This window comes from Nomascus leucogenys, chromosome 14 (assembly GCF_006542625.1).
Source record: "Nomascus leucogenys isolate Asia chromosome 14, Asia_NLE_v1, whole genome shotgun sequence".
Lineage (NCBI taxonomy): Eukaryota > Metazoa > Chordata > Mammalia > Primates > Hylobatidae > Nomascus > Nomascus leucogenys.
In genome coordinates, this window is record NC_044394.1 from 71223355 (window position 1) to 71240528 (window position 17174).

The 17174-nt window shown below is 43.4% G+C and overlaps 1 non-coding gene across 1 annotated transcript; it reads right to left on the minus strand.

Moving 5' to 3' along the window:
- Positions 1-1946: 1946 nt before the first annotated feature.
- On the minus strand, positions 1947-2050 carry LOC115838420. The gene has a single exon (XR_004033449.1). It is a non-coding gene; the product is annotated as a U6 spliceosomal RNA (small nuclear RNA).
- Positions 2051-17174: the final 15124 nt, after the last annotated feature.

The window sequence follows — 17174 nt, forward strand, 5'->3', positions numbered from 1 at the left end:
TACAAATTCAGCTCTTTTGTAATGTACACTTACACAGAGTTTAACAACCTACAAATGATTTTCATACATATAATCCCTTTACTATTCCCAACCACCCCACGAGGTATCTGCTTGTATCCTCATCCTGGGGACAAAGAAAGTGAGATTCAAAAAAGTTCAGAGAATTTCTCAAGAACCCAGAGCTAGTCAAGTTCAGAGGCTAGTACTGGGACCTGGTTTTTGTGATTCCACATCTAACCTGGCACCACCTCACGGTCTCTCTGAGTCCTCGTTCTACGGATTGGAACTTTGTCAGGTCCAGAGCCATAGCTTCTGTGTGAGCCATCCCTGCTGAAGCTCCTCACAGCCCACTCAGACCTAGGGATAGCCATTGTGGCCAGACTCAGGTCCCTTGACTCCTTCCACTCTTTTTTTTTTTTTTTTAATTAAGAGACAGAGTCTTGCTCTGTCACCCAGGCTGGTAGAACCTCCGCCTCCCGGGTTCAAGTGATTCTCCTGCCTCAGCCTCCAGAGTAGCTGGAACTACAGGCACCCAACACCACGCCCGACTAATTTTTTTGTATTTTTAGTAGAGACAGGGTTTCACCATGTTGGCCAGGATGGTCTCGATCTCCTGACCTCGTGATCCGCCCACCTCGGCCTCCCAAAGTGCTGGGATTACAGGTGTGAACCACCACACCCGGCGAACTCCTTCCACTCTTTTCTTTTTTGAGACAGGGTCTCACTCTGTTGCTCAGGCTGGAATGCAGTAGCTGCAGCCTCGACCTGCAGGGCTCAAGGTATCCTCCCACCTCAGCTTCCCAAGTAGCTGGGACCACAAACACATACCACAATGCCCAGCTAATTTTGTTTTTGCTTTTGTTTTTTTGTAGAGAGGGATACTCAATATGTTGACAGGCTGGTCTTGACTCCTAAGCTCAAGTGATCCATCCGCCTCGGCCTCTCAAAGTGCTGGAATTACAGACACGAGCCACAGTACCCCGCCAACTCCTTTCACTCTTAAAACTGTCAAAAACAGGCCGGGCGCGGTGGCTTATGCCTGTAATCCCAGCACTTTGGGAGGCTGAGGCGGGCAGATCACGAGGTCAGGAGATGGAGACCATCCTGGCTAACATGGTGAAACCCCGTCTCTACTAAAAATACAAAAAATTAGCCAGGCGTGGTGGTGGGCACCTGTAGTCTCAGCTACTCGGGAGGCTGAGACAGGAGAATCGCGTGAACCCAGGAAGGTGGAGCTTGCAGTGAGCCGAGATGGCACCACTGCACTCCAGCCTGGGCGACAGAGCAAGACTCCATCTCAAAAAAACCTGTCAAAAACAAAAAAAAGTAAATATGAGCAGTGATGGATATGCTAATTAGCTTGATTATGGTGATCATTTCACAATGTATACATACATAAAAACATCACATCATACACCTAAAATATATACAATATTTATTTTTCAATTATGCCTCAATAAAGCTGAAAAAAATCATTTAATATGAAAGGACTTTTCTGACCGGGCATGGTGGCTCATGCCTGTAATTCCAGGACTTTGGGAGGCTGAGGCAGGTGGATCCCCTTAGCCCAGGAGTTTGAGACCAGTCTGGGCAACATGGCAAAACTATGTCTCCACAAAAAAATACAAAAATTACCTGGACATAGTGGCTTGAGTCTGTAGTCCCAGCTACTCAGGAGGCTGAGGTGAGAGTATCTTCTAAGCCCAGGAGGTCAAGGCTGCATTGAGCTGAAATCATGCCACTGCACTCAAGCCTGGGTGACAGAGCGAGACCCTGTCTCAAAAGAAAGAGAGAGAGAGAGAGAGAGAGATGGATGGATGGAGGGAAAGAAAAGGAAAGAAAAGAAAAAGAAAGGACTTTTCCTTTCTGGCTTAGGCTAGGTTTTATTCATCTCAATTTCCCCTTCTGTCTCTCTCTCATTACCCCAAATCTTTATTTATTTATTTATTTTAATGGAACACTTCAGGAATTTGCATGTCATCCTGGTGCAGAGGCCATGCTAATTTTCTCTGTATTGTTCTAATTTTCAGTATATGTGCTGTGGAAGCAAGCCTAAATCTTCATTGGTTTTTAAAAAATTATTGTAAAAGTATACATTCTTATTGTAGAAACAAAATCAAACCAAAGAAATATAAACATTTATGACTTAGATTTGGGGGGAGTGGTAAATGCCTCTAATTTCATAGGGAGTCATTTACAATGGAAACAAATTACATGACACTTCTGTAAAAAGTGTTGTTGTTGTTGAAAAAGTGACACCCTGGCTGGGTCTGGTGGCTCACTCCGTAATCCCAGCACTTTGGGAGGCAGAGGCAGGCGGATGACGAGGTCAAGAGTTCGAGACCACCCTGGCCAACATGGCGAAACCCTGTCTCTACTAAAAATACAAAAATTAGCCGGGTGTGGTGGTGCATGCCTGTAGTCCCAGCTACTCAGGAGGCTGAGGCAGGAGAATTGCTTGAACCCAGGAGGGAGAGGTTGCAGTGAGCTGAAATCACACCACTGCACTCCAGCCTGGGTGACAGAGCGAGAGTCCATCTCAAAAAAAAAAAAAAAAGGAAAGAAAAAGTGACATCCTGCCTGCTTAACTAGTCTCCATCATCACTGGACCCCTGAAGCCATGTGAGTTTGAAACCCCTTCTGTACGCTCAGTCCTCATCCTTGGACTGGTTACTCCCCTCATTGGGGTGGAGGAAAATTCCAGGTAACATTTACAGCTCTCTGCTATGAACTAAGTGCCTTTCCATGTATTATGTCATCAGATCCCAGGGACTAGCCTTAGAGGAAAGGCACTGCTCTCCTTATTTTTCAGATAAGGGCATGGGGAGTTGAAGCTCAAGGTCATGTAGTCTGTGCAAGGTCAACACTAGTGAATACAGGACTCTAGTCAAATGTAGAAAATTAATTCTGAACCCTATGCATTTAACTCTAGACTGTACCGCCTCCCTAAAGAGACCCAAACCATGCCTTATAGCGACCTTGAAGGATAAAGGCAGGTCCAGCAGAGGGTTTAACATCCAGGGAAACCTCCCCGGAGAGCTTGGGCTTCACTAGGGATCCTTGGTTCCAGATGAAATAAGTCCTGAATGGGTGCCTTTCGGGTTGGGTGACAAGCCAAAGGAAAGATATTCTGGGGGGAGGAGATGGGACAATAGGAAAGCAAAGTCTCTTTAGCACCCTCCATGTTGATGATTTCTATTTTTAGAATCATCAAGTTTCCTTTCCTTCCTCCCTCCCTCCCTTCCTTTCTTTTTTCTCAATCTCTCCTTTTTCATCCAACTGAAACCTGTGGGAAATGCTGGTATCTTCCTGAGCTGAAACCTTTTAAAAATTTTTTAATCTGATTTCAGAGAGGCATGTGTTGATCCCTCCATTGTCTATGATGGAACAAAATCTCAGACCCGTAATTATCTCTTCTCCTGGCAGGCCTTAAGATGAAACAGACAGGAAGACCTGAGCGGATTCTTCTCAGATGCCACCTCTTAGCACTGGGCTTTGCGAGCCTGTTATTTGGGGCGCTGCAGAAGGCAAGGCCCTATCCCGCCAAGGATCAATGGGAAAATAAGCAGTTGCTTGTGAATAGACTGCGGTCTCCTGCAGTTGTCAGGCCTCCTTGGTAATGGCTATTTATCCCCACTTAATTGCTACCTGGGTTCCCCTCATTCTGTGCTGGCTGGCACTTCCCACCACTGCCACCCTGGGCAAACTCAGGGCAGCCTGCAGAGGTGCAGCATGCCTGCCCGCCAGCCCCTTCACAGAAGCTGAAGATGCTGGTGACCTCAGCAAGCCTGCATGGGTGACACCACCCTTTACTGCCTCTCTACTGAGTGGTGTTACCCTGATCATCAATGCCTCGTGACAGCTGTACTGGCTCAGCCTTGAGATCTGCTTGCCAGCCATGCTGTGTCCGGGTGGTTCGTGGGTAGACTTGAGTGATAGTACTTCTATTTGACAACAAACAGTCTGAAGCTGAAAGAAAAAAAAGAAAAGGAAAAAAAAAGTGTGTTCCTGGAAAGTGGAAGAGCCCAGAGAACTTCAGAGAAAGGGCCTCTAAGTCCATCCATATCTGGATCTCTTGTTATGTGATATGATAAATGGATACCCTTAAAATAAGAGAGAAAAACACATTAGCACCTAAGTAAAAATCCCACACAAAATATGATAAACCAAACCGCACATTATAGCATGAGTAAATTTGACAAATATAAACTAGCTTGAACTTGGAAAATCAAATCCTGTAATTTATAAGCATCAAGAAGAGACAACTCACAGAATGGGAGAAAATATTTGTACATTATCTACTAGACAGTGGCCTAGTGTCCAAAATATATAAAGAACAATGATAGCTTAACAATAGAAAAACAATGCTAGCCTGACAAAGGCAAGGCAAAAAAAAAAAAAGATAATCCGATTTAAAAAGATTTGAACAGGCATTTCTACAAAGAAAATATACAAATGGGGCAGGGCATAGTGGCTCACACCTGTAATCTCAGTACTTTGGGACGCTGAGGAGGGATGAACCCTTGAGACCAGGAGTTTGAAACCAGCCTGAGCAACATAGCGAGACCTCATCTTCACTAAAAGAAAAAAAAATTAGCTGGGCATGGTGGCTGGTGCCAGTAGTTCCTGCTACTTGGGAGGCTGAGGTAGGATGATGGCTTGAGTTCAGGAATTCGAGGCTACAGTGGGCTGTGACTGAGCCACTGTGCTCCAGCTTGGGCAACAGAACAAGTCCCTGTCTCAAAAAATAAATTAAATAAATAAATAATGCAAATGGCCAATAAGCACATCAAACAATGTTCAACACAATCATTGGGAAAATGTAAATCAAAATTACAATGGACTACCATTTCACATCCACCAGGATGGCTATAATCAGACATATAGACAATAGTAAGCATAGGCAAGGAAAAATCATACATTCTCATACATTGCAGCTGAGAATATAAAATGGTGCAGCCACTTACATGCTGGAAAAAGTATGGCAGTGCCTCAAAAGTCAAACATGGAATTACTATACAATCCTATGCATAGAGCAGCACTTCTACTCTTAGTTCATGAGAACTGAAAACGTTACGTCCACGCAAAAGCTTGAACATGAATATTCACAGCAGCATTATTTACAGTAGCCAGCAAGTAGAAACAACCCAAATGTCTATCATCAGATGAATAAAATGTAGTACAGGTTGAGTGTTCCAAATTTGAAAATCTGAAATATAAAATCTGAAGCTTTTTGAGCACAGACATGATGCTCTTTTTATATGTTGAATGTTCAAACATTCAACATATAAACATATGCTTTCAAACATTGCTGTTCAACATCATCTAATTATCAATAACTTATGTTTTTATTTTCTGAGGTGACCACAAATCACATTATTCTTGATGAATTAATTGATTCATGACCTCCTAAAAGACAAAAATGGAAAGAAGTTCAGAGAATAAATAGCATTAATTATTCAAATTTTAATTAATAAGAATATAAAACATTTTTCCTAAGCAACAAGGAAAATAATAGTCATGTCAGTAGACCTGGAGACACCTCCGTTCGATGATGTGAGGAGTGACTTTAAGACTCAGACATGACACAAAGACTCTTATGTTTTTATTTGTTCACTTACTCATCTCTTAAACCACTACTGATTGTTAGTTTATGCTGGGTCCTGGGGAGAGACTGTGACGATGCTCAAAGGAAATGTTGATTGGGAACATTTAGAATTTTTGATATTTGGATTTTGGATGCTCCACCAGTAAGTATAATCCAAATATTCCCAAATTTTAAAAAAATCCCAAATTTCAGGCCAGGCACGGTGGCTCATGCCTGTAATCCCAGCACTTCGAAAGGCAGAGGCAGGCGGATCACCTGAGGTCAGGAGTTCGAGACCAGCCTGACCAACATGGAGAAACCCCATCTCTACTAAAAATACAAAATTAGCCAGGTGTGGTGGCGCATGCCTGTAATCCCAGCTACTCGGGAGGCTGAGGCAGGAGAATCGCTTGAACCCGGGAGGTGGAGGTTGTGGTGAGCCAAGATAGTGCCATTGCACTCCAGCCTGGGCAACAAGAGCAAAACTCTGTCTCAAAAAAAAAAAAATCCCAAATTTGAAACATTTCTGGTCCCAAGCATTTTGAATAAAGTCTATTCAACCTGTATATTCATACAATGGAATATTACAGAGTAATGAAAATGAATTTGGTATGATACATACTACAATGTGGATAAGCCTTAAAAACATTATGCTACAGGTAGGCATGGTAGCTAAAGCCTGTAATACCAACACTCTGGGAGGCCAAAGCAGGTGGATCACTTGAGATCAGGAGTTTGAGACCAGCCTGGCCAACATGGTGAAACCCAGTCTCTACTGAAAATACAAAAATTAGCCAGGCGTGGTGGCGCACACCTGTAATCCCAGCTACTTGGGAGGCTGGAGCACGAGAATCTCTTGAACCTGGGAGGCAGAGGTCACAGTGAGCCAAGATCACCTGAGCACTCTGTCTCAAAAAAACAAAACAAAACAAATTATGCTAAGTGAAAGAAGCCAGTTGCAAAAGGCCAACAGTGTATTACTCCATTTACATTCATGTGAAATGTCCAGAATAGGCAAATCCATGGAGACAGAAAGTACATTGGTGATTGCCAGGGGCTGGGGGAGGAAGAAATGGGGAGTGACTGCTAATGAGTATGAGGTGTTTTTGTTTTTGTTTATTTTCTTTGAGATGGAGTTTCGCTCTGTCACCCAGGCTGGAGTACAGTGGCACGATCTCAGCTCACTTCAACCGCCGCCTCCTGGGTTCAAGAGTATGAGGTTTTTTGGGGAGTTGATGAAAGGTTCTCAAATTAGACAGTGGTGATGATTGCACAACTTTATGAATACACTAAAAGCCACCAAGTAGTACACTTCTAAAGCATGACTTTTATGGTATGCAAATTATATATCAATTTTTTTAAGTCTAAAGCACAGTTCTCACTCTCAAATAGCTGACAGTCTTCAGTGTTCAAACACTGCTGTTCAACATCATCTAATTATCAATAACTATGTTTTTATTTTCTGAGGTGACCACAAATCACATTATTCTTGATGAATTGATTCATGACCTTCTAAAAGACAAAAATGGGAAGAAGTTCAGAGAATAAATAGCATCAATTATTCAAATTTTAATTAATAAGAATATAAAACATTTTTCCTAAGCAACAAGGAAAATAATAGTCATGTCAGTAGACCTGGAGACACCTCCATTTGATGATGTGAGGAGTGACTTTAATTGTTTTATTTTATTTTATTTATTTTTTTTTTGAGATGGAGTCTCACTCTGTGGCCCAGGCTGGAGTGCAGTGGTGTGATCTCGGCTCACTGTAAGCTCCGCCTCCCGGGTTCACGCCATTCTCCTGCCTCAGCCTCCCCAGTAGCTGGGACTACAGGTGGCCGCCACCACACCCGGCTAATTTTTTGTATTTTTAGTAGAGATGGAGTTTCACCATGTTAGCCAGGATGGTCTCGATCTCCTGACCTCATGATGGGCCCGCCTCGGCCTCCCAAAGTGCTGGGATTACAGGCGTGAGCCACCGCACCCGGCCGAGGAGTGACTTTAAGACTCAGACATGACATAAAGACTCTCATGTTTTTATTTGTTCACTTATGCATCTCTCAAACCACTACTGGTTTTAGTATGTGCTGGGCCCTGGGGAGAGACTGAGTTTCCTCAAGGACCTCAGTGTCTAAGGTAAGGGGTAAACCTGTGACCAAATCCTTGTAGTGCTGATGACAATGTGCTAGAAAGGCCATCACATCAACGTACCAGGCCCAGCAGGACCTGACTGACAGTGCAATTGTTTTTACGCACAGATATTCTCAAAGGGCCCAGAATCAGCCCAGCATTTGACTGCATTTCCTCTCTTACCAGCAGCATTTTCTCCAGGTATATGTTATGACCCCAAATCGTCAGCTGACAGCACAATCATGACCTCTACAATGTATTAAAAATGTGAAGTAAGTAGCCAAGGGACAGTGGCACATCACCTGTGGGACCCGCTACTTGGGAGGCTCAGCCCAGGAGGATTGCTTGAACCCAGGACTTCAAGGGTGCCTTGCACTGTACTATGATTGCGCCTGTGAATAGCCATTGCATTCTAACCTGGGCAACATAGCTAGACCCTGTCTTTTAAAAAATTAGCCTGGAGTGGTGGTGCACCTGTAGTCCTAGCTACAAGAGAAGCTGAGATGGGAGGATCCTTGAGCCCAGGAATTTGAGGCTGCAGCCAGCTATGATGACACTACTGCACTCCAGCCTGGGTGGCAGAGCAAGAGCCTGTCTTAAGAAAAACAAATAAATAAAAATTAAAGTTTTAAAGAAATCGGCAACATATAAAAAATAGTGGCTGGGCGGGGTGGCTCACGCCTGTAATCCCAGCACTTTGGGAGGCCAAGGTGGGCAGATCACGAGGACAGGAGATTGAGAGCATCCTGGCTAACATGATGAAACCCCGTCTCTACTAAAAATACAAAACATTAGCTGGGCGTGGTTGCAGGCACCTGTAGTCCCAGCTACTCGGGAGGCTGAGGCAGGAGAATGGCATGAACCTGGGAGGCAGAGGTTGCAGTGAGCCAAGATCACGCCACTGCACTCCAGCCTCGGTGACAGAGAGAGACTCTGTCTCAAAAATAAAAAAAATAAATAAATAAAAAATAAAAAAATAAAAAATAGTGGCCAGGCACAGTGGCTCATGCTTGTAACCCCAGCAACTCGGGAGGCCAAAGTGGAAGAATCACTTGAGGCCAGGAGTTTGAGATCAGTCTGGGCAACATAGCAAGACCCCGTTCTCTACAAAAAAAAAATTGTTTATAAAAATAAATAAATAAATACGTAATAACAATTAAAAGGTTTTAAATAAAAATCAAAATGTCTAGTTTCTTTTAAAAATCTAGGCTGGGCCAGGTGCGGTGTGACTCATGCCTGTAATCCTAGCACTTTGGGAGGCCGAGGCAGGTGGATAACTTTGAGACCAGCCTAGCCAACAGGGTGAAACCCCGTCTCTACTAAAATACAAAAATTGGCCAGGTGGTGGCACGCACCTATAATCCCAGCTACTTAGGAGGCTGAGACAGGAGAACAACTTGAACCCGGGAGGAGGAGGTTGCAGTGAGCAGAGATGACACCACTGCACTCCAGCCTGGGTGACAGAGCAAGACTCTGTCTCAAAAAAAAAAAAAATTGGGGGCTGAGTGTGGTGGCTTACTCCTGTAATCCAAGCACTTTGGGAGGTGGATTGCTTAAACCCAGGAGTTCGAGACCAGCCTGGGCAACATGTGAAACCCTGGCTCCATAAAAATACAAAAATTAGTTGGGAATGGTGGCATGTGCCTATAGTCCCAGCTAATTGAAAGGCTCAAGAGGGAGGACCACTTGAGCTCAGGAGTTCAGAGCTGTAGTGAGTTATGATCATGCCACTGCACTCCAGCCTGGGCGACAGAGCAATATACTGTGTCTAAAATAAATAAATAAATAAATAAAATATTTTTTTAAAAACCTGGCAGTTCTGGACCTCTGTACTGGCATATAAGTCCAAGCTAGCATAGAATAGTAGCTGTTTCCACTCACCAGATGCACAAATGGACCAAGATTTCCATAACCTGCCTAGGATCGATGAGCTGGGTGATGGGTTTAAGGGGCTGCATTATGCTGTCATCTCTTCTTTGCATATATTTTTAGATGTCTATAATAGGTTTAAAGCAAACAAAAAATTCAGGGTAGGCATTCTTCAATTGGCCACAGTCTCCACCCTGTGCTACTGTAATTGAGGCAGAGTATTGGTTACCATTCGCTGGAATTGAGCTACTCTTTTTCTTAGTAGTATTAAAAGTCTACTGAGGGCCGGGTGTGGTGGCTCACACCTGTATCCCAGCACTTTGGGAGGCTGAGGGGGGTGGATCATTTGAGGCAAAGAGTTCGAGACCATCCTGGCCAACATGGTGAAACCCCATCTGTACTAAAATACAAAAGATTAGCCAGGCGTGGTGGTGTGTGCCTATAGTCCCAGCTACTAGGGAGGCTGAGGCAGGGGAATCACGTGAACCCAGGAGGCAGAGATTGCAGTGAGCTGAGATCGCGCCATTGCACTCCATCCTGGCGACAGAACAAGATTCTCCAAAAAAAAAAAAGTCTACTGACATGTTTTTCACACCTCTCCTGTTTGCCTCATTTTCTTTTCCTGTGCATGGCTCCTGTACACTCCTTCAAGTACACTGTCTCTAAAAGAAGTCTCAAGCAGAGGGCACAGCCTGGTGGCCAATGGCCAAACTCTGCCCATAGATGTGTTTTGCTTGGCCCAAAGAATGTTTTCCTTAATAAGAATGCCACAAGTGGGCATCACTTGCTAGTTTTCCTAGTCCTCGCCTCCCACTACCTTAGGATCCTCTGGCCCAGTACCCATGTATGTTCCTTACCTTGTCCCTGTAGGCATCTGAATTTTAGAATCTAAGACAAGAAAGACAGTGATTGTATTCAGTATTTGTACTGGTATATGGATGGACCCTGCTAATCTTCAACAGTCGTGGAAGTCCTGTCTACCATTAATCCTTTCCATTTAGGTATTGTTGTAAATATCTTCTATTTGGGGAGTTTAAAACAGCTCTTTATCTTTCTTAATTTTTTACTAAATGAGCAGCTATGTTCTGCCCAATATTGGTCATCATCATCACCTCCATCTCTGACTATGTCTCATTATTATTAAATGTTCAATGGAAGTGGGTGAAAGTAAGTAACTAACTCAATGTGACCAAATATAGTTTATACTCAAGAAGATGCAGACAGTCTATGATCACTTCAAAAACTTACAAGCTTCCTAGTAAAGGGGAAAAAATGCAACACCAAATAGGTTTAAGATATTATTATATCTCTACTGAGTTGATTTCAAAAATTAAAAGGGTAACATTTTGTGATTATGAGAAACAGGTTCACTTGCACATCACTTGGTAGCTGCAAATTGGTTGGATCAGGTAAGTAACTTGCAAATATTATAATAGGTGTGGTTAGGTAATTTCATTGGAAGATAAACCCTCCTCAAAAAATAACCAAAAATGAAGTGGACAAAGATATTTCTACTAGTGCCATTTATAAGATTAAAACAAAATGTAAGCAAACCCCAATGCCAAAAATAAGTGATAGACTAAGAAAACTTTCATTTATTATCATTATTATTAGAGATGAGGTCTTGCTGTGTCTCCCAGGCTGGAGTGCAATGGAGCCATCATAGCTCACTGCAGCCTTGAACTCCGGGGCTCAAGTGATCCTCTCACTTCAGCCTTCTGAGTAGTTAGGACTACAGATGCACACCATCATGCCTGGCTAATTTTTTTATTTTTTGTAGAGATAGGGTTTCACCATGTTTCCCAGGCTGGTCTTGAACTCCTAGCCTCAAGCCATCTTCCTACTTCAGCCTCCCAAAGTGTTGGGATCACAGATATAATACAGTTTTGATGTTTGTCCCTTGCATATCTCATGTTGAAATGCGATTCCAAATGTTGGATGTGGGGCCTAGTAAGATGTTTGGGTCATAAGGGTGGATCCTTCATGAATGACTTGGTTCCCTCCCAGTGGTAATGAGATCTGGCTGTTTGAAAGATTCTAGGACCTCGCCCTTCTCTCTCTTGCTTTTTCTCTCACTGTATGACACCCCTGCACTTGTTCACCCTTTGTCTTCCACCATGATCGTAAGTTTCTTTTTTTTCTTTTTTTCTTTTCTTTTCTTTTTTTTTTCTTTGTCTTTTTGAGATGGGGTCTCTTTCTATCACCCAGGCTAGAGTACAGCGACATGATCTCAGCTGACTGCAACCTCCACCTTCAAGATTCAAGTGATTCTCCTGCTTCAGCCTCCCAAGTAGCTGGGACTACAGGTGCATGCCACTATGCTCAGCTAGTTTTTGTATTTTTAGTAGAGACAGGGTTTCGCCATGTTGGCCAGGCTGGTCTTGAACTCCTAACCTCAGGTGATCTGCCTGCTTGGGTCTCCCAGAGTGCTGAGATTACAGATGTGAGCCACCACACCTGGCCCCCATTATCATGAGTGACTTTAGGCTTTACTAAAAGCTGACCAGACACTGGTGCCATTTTTGTATAGCCTGCAGAACTATGATCCAAATAAACCTCTTTTTAAATAAATTACCCATCCTCAGGCATTCCTTTAGAGCAATACAAGTGGACTGACACAGAAAATTGGTACTGAGGAGTGGGGTGCTGCTATAAAGATATCTGAAGAGGTGGAAGCAGCTTTAGAACTGTGTAATGGCGGAGACTGGAAGAGTTTGGAAGTTACAGAAGAAAATAGGAAGATGAGGGAAAGTTTGGAATGTCTTAGAGACTGGGTAAATGGTTGTGACAAAAATGCTGATGAAATATCAACAGTAAAGGCCAGTCTGAGGAAGTCTCAGATGGAAATGAGGAAATTCTCAAACTGGAAAAGAAAGAAAAAAAAAAAACCCTTGAACTGGTTATGCCTTAGCAAAGAGCTTGGCTGGATTGTGTCCATAGGAATTTGTGGAAGTTTTAACTCAAGAGTGGTGGAGGAAATTTTTTTTCTTTTTTTTTTTCTTTTTTTTTTTTTTGAGATGGAGTCTCGCTCTGTCGCCCAGGCTGGAGTGCAGTGGCGCAATCTCGGCTCACTGCAAGCTCCGCCTCCCGGGTTCATGCCATTCTCCCGCCTCAGCCTCTCCGAGTAGCTGGGACTACAGGCGCCCGCCACCACGCCCGGCTAATTTTTTGTATTTTTAGTAGAGACGGGATTTCACCGTGGTCTCGATCTCCTGACCTCGTGATCCGCCCGCCTCAGCCTCCCAAAGTGCTGGGATTACAAGCGTGAGCCACCACGCCCGGCTTTTTTCTTTTTTTTTTTTTGAGACGGAGTCTCATTCTATCACCCAGGCTGGAGTGCAATGGCACGATCTCGGCTCACTGCAACCTCCACCTCCCCAGTTCAAGCTATTCTCCTGCCTCAGCCTCCCAAGTGGCTGGGATTACAGGCACCCACCACCACTCCCGGCTAAGTTTTTGTATTTTTAGTAGAGACAGGGTTTCGCCATGTTGGCCAGGCTGGTCTCAAACTTCCGATGTCAGGTGATCCACCTGCCTTGGCCTCCCAAAGTGCTGGGATTACAGGCATGAGTCACCATGCCTGGCCAGGTGGAAGAAATTTCTAAGCTGCAACGTGTTCAAGAGGAAGATGTGGCCTGGTCGAACAACCTATGGTCAGGTACAGGAGGAAAGCAATGACTTAAAGTTGGAACTTATAATTAAAAGGGAAGCAGAGTACAAAAATTTGGAATATTCGCATCGTGGCCACATGGTAGAGAAGGACAAAGCATTTTCAGGGCCAGGTGTGGTGGCTCATGGTGAAACCCCGTCTCTACTGAAAATACAACAATTAGCTGGGTGTGGTGATGTGTGCCTATAATCCCAGCTACTCAGGAGGCTGAGGCAGGAGAATCGCTGGAAACTGGGAGGCAGAGGCTGTAGTGAGCTGAGAACATGCCACTGCACTCTAGCCTGGGTAACAGAGTGAGATTCTGTCTCAGAAAAAAAAAAATAATATAACAAAAAACATAAATATGTATATCTCTCTCTCTCAAAGCTTGAACCACAGCACCCCCTGGCACATAAAAAAACTATAAATCTCTGATTGTTCTTTAACTATTTCTATGTATATGTCATAGCAGCTCAGGTCAATTGTAAACACACGTTTTAGGAATAGTGAATGGCATCACCATAATTTATATAGTGCGTAACCTACCCAACTGTTCCTGCCTGTCTTGATTATGGTTAATTTTATATGCGGAGGTTAAAAGGTTTTGCTGTGATGCTCCTTCTGTATTCTTTAAGTTTTCTGATCTTCCTGCTCTTCCTAAGAAATACAGAGAACAATCCCACTTCTCAGAATGATCTGAAGCTATCCTGCCACCTTTTAAGTAGACTGCTATTGATTATTTAATTTATCGAATAACTCATTTAGCAAACATGATTTGGGTAACAACTACAGGCCAGGCTCTGGTGCCCAAGCAATGAAAAGAATAAGATTCCCCAACTGCAAAAGAACCAACATAAAATTGTCCTCATGGGGATTAGAAAATTAAAATTAAAAAATCCAAAATATCTTTCCTTTCTTTTTTCCTTAAAGAGAAAACAGTTGTCAAAAATCACTTTTTTTTTGAGACAGAGTCTCACTATGTTGCCCAGGCTGAAGTGCAGTGGCTATTAACAGGTACAATAATCACACACTATAGCCTCGGCTCAACTCCTGGGCTCAACTCCTCGATCCTCCTGCCTCAGCCTACTGAGTAGCTGGGACTACAGGTGTGTACCATTGTGCCCAACTGTCTTCTTTATGTTCTATTTAAAATAATACACAAACTTCCTACAGCTTTTTGAAACTACTCATAGTTAGTATCTATTCTCCCCTTTCTTTTATCTACAAAATGAGGATAAAGATGTGAATAATCGACATCCGATTAGCAGCAAGCTACTTAACCAGAAAACACCAAAGAGGTGGTTGGGAGCAGTTCATGAGCAAATAAATTTGGAAAACACGTCAAGTCATATTCCATCTTGGGGATTTACATGCATATTCACTTATTAAAGGGCCTGAAAAATAATTTTTTAACTTTCGCTAATTCAGAATTTCCAAAACATAGCTGGCAATAGAACCATTTTTTTGATAGATTTTCCAGCACTAACTTTAGGGACTGGTGAAGTGTGAGCCACAGGCATTCTACATGAGAATCACCTGAGGGTAACTTTATCAAAGTCTTGCAAAGAGACTTGCAAGGGTTTAACATTTAGATCATTAATGCTTTACAGGTAATAGTGTGTTAATGGCCAGCAGGACTAGTAGCCAGAGAGCAGAAATGGGCAGGGTCAGTGCAGGAATGTCCCTAGGAAACTCCAGGCTGATGACAATAGGACTGAATTAGGAATCAAGCATTTAAATTTTAGTCCCGGTGTCCCCTGAAACTCATGTTTCATCTTGGGGAAGGCACTTTCCTCCCAGGACCATCTGTTAAGGGAGGGGTTGAATTAGACTGGATGGCACTACACCTATAGGGTGTGGAAATGTACGAGGCCATTTTTGCTTGTCAGTGACTGGGAGGGTCACCACTGACATGGAGCATGGAAAAGGACTATGGATGCTAGAGATTTGTGGCATGCCAGATAGTTTCACACCTTGAAGGTTGCATGATTTTCTGATGTTCCTCTGGACATTCACATAGGAGGTTAAAAAAAAAAACCAAAAACCTGATTATCTAAGATACCAATGATCCAAGCCTACAACCTAATCCCAAACTGTACATAAATGGTTTAGTATGCACTAAAATTTCCAGGAATGCAACTACATTGCAAATCAAGAGAGAGTTGTACTTGATATATTCTGAATTTTGCCAAGAACTTTGGAATATTGCATCACTACTCATAGGTTTTCATTCAATTACCAATATTTCAAGTCTGTATCAGTCTTTGCTTGTAGCTATAGCATTCACGTTGACTCTATGTAGGGGTGTAAGCATCTGAATGTTATGTCATCTAGAGCAGGCTAAAGTGTCAGTATGATGATAAGGAGTCTGTACTAGACTGTTTCTGTTAACATCTTGCTTCTTTCATCAAGAAAGTCTTTGGCCGGGTGCGGTGGCTCACGCCTATAATTCTAGCACTTTGGGAGGCCGAGGCAGGTGGATCACCTGAGGTCAGGAGTTGGAGACTAGCCTGGCCAACATGATGAATCCCCATTTCTACTAAAAATACAAAAATTATCCCGGGCGTGGGGGTGCTACTTGGGAGGCTGAGGCAGGAGAATTGCTTGAATCTGGGAGGTAGACGTTGCAGTGAGCCAAGATGGCGCCATTGCACTCTAGCCTGGGGGACAAGAGCCAAACTCCATCCTCCCTCCAAAAACAAAAAAAATTAGCCAGGTGTGGTGGCACATGCCTGTAATCCCAGCTGCTTGGGAGGCTGAGGATGGAAAATCGCTTGAACCTGGGAGGCAGAGGTTGCAGTGAACCGAGATCGCAGCACTGCACTCCAGCCTGGGAGACAGAGGAAGACTCTGTCTCAAAAAAACAAAAAAAAGTCGGCCGGGCGCCGTGGCTCACGCCTGTAATCCCAACACTTTGGGAGGCTGAGGCGGGCGGTTCATGAGATCAGGAGATCAAGACCATCCTGGCTGATACGGTGAAACCCTGTCTCTACTAAAAATACAAAAAAAAAAAAAATTAGCCAGGCGTGCTGGCACGTGCCTGTAGTCCCAGCTACTCAGGAGACTGAGGCAGGAGAATTGTTTGAACCCGGGAGGCAGAGGTTGCAGTGAGCTGAGACTGCGCCACTGCACTCCAGCCTGGGCGACAGGGTGAGACTCTGTCTCAAAAACGAAAACTAAAAAGTCTTCAAAAAAAATTTTTTTTTAATAAAGACAGGGTCTCACTATGTTGTTCAGGCTGGTCTTGAACTCCTGGGTTCAAGCTAGCCTCCTGTCTTGGCATGAACCTCTGTGCCTGGTAAAGAAAGTCTTGCTTGATAGAGACTAAAAAAAATGTCAACAAAACTAGCGTGCTTAGGATGTATTGGCTTTTATTCTGGTGTAAGCTTTTTACCTCATTGCAGACCAGTAACAATTTATTTTATGTTTATAGCATATTATTCTTTTATAGTCATGTATATAAACTTTATTATAGATATTATAGATGTATTTTATTTCAGAAAAGGAAAGAGGACATAACAAATACTGGTTATGAAAAAAGAAAACTGGGCACAATGGGATTAATATCATTGGATCTAAGGGTGGATTGCCAAGGGCAGGAGCAGGGCATGGCACGGTTGGGTGAGGGGCTTTAGTTTGCCCATAGCATCATTAGCTACCCCACTCAGTTCTCTGATAAGGATAATTGAGAAATCTCAACTTGGCATAAAGTGAGAGCAGGTCAGTTGCCACTTTGGGACACCTCTTTCAAACAGAACACAGGCCGTGAGCCCCATCTAGGTAGAAAGTCTGGGGCACTCTGCTAGTGAAGCCTAAGTTCTTTTTCAGACTTTTTTGTTGCCAGTTTATTTCTACATCTTTCAAGATTTGCAATTCTATGTCTTGACCTATCAGTATAGCTACCCAAGTCACAGAAAGAATTGATGCTACTCTATCAGGG